This window comes from Tupaia chinensis, unplaced genomic scaffold (genome assembly GCF_000334495.1).
Source record: "Tupaia chinensis unplaced genomic scaffold, TupChi_1.0 Scaffold000608_1, whole genome shotgun sequence".
NCBI classification, from domain to species: domain Eukaryota; kingdom Metazoa; phylum Chordata; class Mammalia; order Scandentia; family Tupaiidae; genus Tupaia; species Tupaia belangeri.
Window position 1 is genome coordinate 45,686 of NW_006160127.1, and position 4,315 is coordinate 50,000.

A 4,315-nucleotide genomic window follows, 5' to 3' on the forward strand; every position below is an offset into this window, starting at 1 on the left:
GTTATTTTTAAGTTGTTCATATGATAATATCTCTTTTCTTCTATTAATTAATTCCTTCTGTGTGTGTTATAGCTTCATTTTCTCTACCCTGTACTGTTTCAAATGTTCTAAGTCTAGTATTTTTTTACTACATGAATCCAGTCTGTCTTCCATGAAAGGCACTTATAATATATACAAATTAGGTAAAGATGAAGTAGTCCCTACATGATAGATTTTATATATTTCCTGTTTATATATGGTCCATGAACTTTTTGTTACCTTAAGTGTAACAGTTTCGAAATGGTTGTTTTGTGGTTCTCCTCCATTCTTCTCTTGGGATCTTGGGCATGCATGCACATGCGCCTGGCATGAGTTTAAGCCGCCAGGTTGAACTTTTTGTTACCTTAAGTGTAACATTTTCAAAATGGTTGTTTTGTGGTTCACAATATCACATTTGACTTTTAATGTACTTTCAAACATTTACATTATACCAGTTTGTGTACAAAAACACTATAATAGTATATGCACACTTTTCTTAGTTTCTCTACCATTTCATCATGCGCTTTACATTGTACATATTATAAACCCAAATTTGTGATTTCTTTCACTTTCCTATACATCTACACACTCAGCTTTAACCACATGATTCAAGGCCTATAACCATAAATTACATTCTAAGCATGGGTTATCCATATAGCCCATAGCCATATGTTATGGACACTGCCTTTTTTAAAAAAAGAATTATTTATTTAATTTTATTTATTGTCATTTTATTTTGCTCTAGGGCACTTATACTCATGATGGGGGTAGTGAGAAAGCAAACCACCACGTCTGAGACTCAAACTATGGTCAGCCATGTGGGAGTCCAACACATTTACTACTTAACCACTTACTGGCCCCAACCAATGCCTTTTTTAAAAGTTTAAAAAGAAGAGAAATTTATATGGGTCCCTGCTTATTTTTTATTTTCAATATTCTCATTTGTATCTTACCAGATCTTTATCTGTTATAACACTTTCTAGTTTGTGACAGTTTGGATATTATATGCTTTCCTGTAGTTGTCTTTGTATTGTCTTTTGGTATATGAGTTTGGCTATTTTTTAAGACCATGACTTTTATGATACCAACTGTATGTATGCAAGTTAGGGTGATATGATCCCCCAAATCACCTTTGGCCTTGTAATTTCTGGAGGCAATTATGAACCTAGAAAGGTTTTTATAGGCACTGTTATGATATATTACTATGCAAGAATCCACTAAATCAGCCAGGGACATGATGTACAAGGTAGGTTCTGTGGATCATTTGCTCAAGTTTCCAATTGTTTTCTCTCAGTAGAATTCTGTTGATATTGCCTATTTTTCCCAACAGTAATGGGTGACAGCATCCACAGGACACTGCAAACATGAGAGTCTCATCCAAGCCATTGTTCAGAGTTTGGGGTTTGGCTACATAGACATACTTGCCCATCCATATGACTTTTTTCACTTCACCACACATCCACACATTCTTTAACCATATGACTCTATATCTACAGTCATAAACGACATTGTAAGGATGGATTATCCATATAACCCATAGCCATAGTCTAGACAAAGATATTTCTACCAGGTTAGCAATTTCTAAAGCTAAGAGATTATCTCTGAGAACTTCAACTGATTGAATGTTTTCTGGGAGATCTATTCATTCATTAGAATATACAGCTTTTGATATATAGACTGAGAGTTTGGACTTTATCATTTTCAGCAGATTGAAAAATGAACAGCCTTTTAAAAGATAGTTTTCTGACTCAATCACTCAATGAGGTGTTCAATTACATGTATAGGATACCATTCAAAATGCCCCGTGTGTGACGACTGACACATGGGGTGCTTTCAGCTGAGATTTAGTAGTAATTTAGCTTCTTCTTCTTCTGGTGGGACTTTTTATCTTCCACAAAAGGGGAATAAATGAATTTCATTCCACCTTACATCATTTTTTAATTTGAGTTTACTCACCTGTTCTTTAGAGCTTCAGATTTTGGCAAGTGTCAAAAAGTATTTTTTGAGGCCTTTCAAATGAATGATTTTTGTCATTCTTCCATGTAATTGCCAAGAACTACTCTGACCTTTTAATCTCTAGTGTTTTTCTCAGGGAAAGTTCAATAAGAGATAATTCATTTAAAAACCCATGGGAGTGATATAGGAATTTATGGTGATTTGCTGTGGGCTGTCTCTGTAAATCTCGTTAAGATTGTTCAGATTTGAAGTATGTGTTATTTTGAGGTTAAACACAACAGGATGATGCTTGCCCATTGCAGTCTAAAATGAGGTTTTGTAAACATTTGATTTTTAGTTGAATGAGTTAGGTGAAAAAGTACTGAAATTTACTTTTATAAGTTTTCACCATCTTTTAAATAAAATTAATAAAAATTTAAATAATTAGTGGAATCAATTAAACATTAAGTTAAAGATTTTGGAGCATAGGAAGTGTTATTCTTTCCTCATTTTTCTGTTGGGATACTGATTCTTATTGAGAAAATAAATTTTTGTGCTGTGACTTGCTGATTTACTTTTGACTTTGCTTTGTATTTTTGTCATAAGAAGTTGTTTTGATATATACAGAGAGATGTGTAGTTGCATACATATTTCTTCAATGAGGACATTAGAAAAACAAAGTAGATAGGCACTTCAGTAGAGTGTTCATGCTGCAGTTTAGCTAATCAAGGTCATAGGCATGCAGATTCTTAGTGTGTTCAGGGAGACATTGGGAAGTGAACCCAAGAACTTTCCATGGGTCCTGAGCATTACATGTGTGTTACTGTTGCATCACTGTAGGTGTGTTATTTTTGTTTTTTGTTTTTGTAAATAGGTATATTTGAATTTTTTGATTTTACTAATATGGCTTCAGAATTTTGACTTTTGTATACTGATCTTTTCATTATTTCTTGTTTTAAATTTTTAATTTATATTTAATTATACAGCTTTGTGTAATATGGTTTCTCAAAGCATTGATGTAGTGTGTAGTAATCAAATCTGTGATATTAACATGTTTATCAGAGAACATTACTTTATGTGAGTACCTTCAATTTTTATTCAACTAGTTTTGTGGATATATATATACATACATATATATACAGACATATGCACACACACACACACACACACACACACACTTAAGATTGTCAACACCTGTTTCTATCTGTTCTGGTATATTGTGCCATAGCTCATTTGTTTGTATACATACATTTTTATTCATTTCTCTTAAATGATTTCTTTTGAATATATCCTATCCCATCTCTCCCTTGTCATCTTTGGTATCTACAGTTGCCCTATCTAATTCTATATCTGTAAATATTTTATTTTATGCTATAGCGTGCATGCATTCACTGGAGACATAACTTGTCTTTTATTGTTTGGCTTATTTAATTCACCATTAAATCTTCTTCATTTATTTACTTTACATTGAATGACAGGATCTCTTTGTTCTTTCTGGGTGAGTAGTATTCCATTGTGTATATGTGCCACCTGTTTTTTTAATATGTTTTTAAGTTTTATACATAAGGTATCTGTTACAAAAATAGCCTACCTAGCTAAGTCACACAAAAGTTACTTGTAATGAACAGTTTACCCAGCTAAATCATAAAACCATAAACTCAAGATATCCAAATTACATTTTATTAATAAAACAAGTAAAATCTATTTATCAATCTTCATATAGAATTGCAGAAGAAACTAAAAAACAAAGCCTATTTGTAAAGGAACCTGCCTGCATGTGAGAGATTCTGGTGAGGGATTCTGGTCTATTGTCAAAGTAACTAGAATTGTCATATTTCTTCTGTATATCAAATAAAAACCTTGAAAGTCAAGACCTTGACATTTCTAGAGGTTATCTGTATTATTTGTTTCTGATTAACTAATTTTTATATACAATCACTGTATATCATTATAGTATGCAAAATGAATTTTCCAGGATGAATATACTGTATATTAGTTCAGTTAAAGATATTGCCATACACATTATCAACGACAAATAATTTTCCATTTTTGTGTCCCTTAAATTTTTTGCTGTTTTCTTTTCCCTCTTGATTCCCTCCTTTCCCTCTACCATCTCCCCCGACACTGTCTCTAGTATACACAATTTCTCTTCTTGCTTTTATATCTTCTAATATTTCAGTTTCTGCCATACAGTACAGACATTAAGTATATATTGAGTGGGGGAAAAATGCCTCTCTTTCATATTCTGGTTTGTTTTGCTTAGCAGTAAATCTTTCGTATTCAGCCACTTTTTATCAACTGCCAAGGTCCCCTTCTTTTTTTTTTTTATAATTGATTAGTATTCGGTAATATATATGTGCCA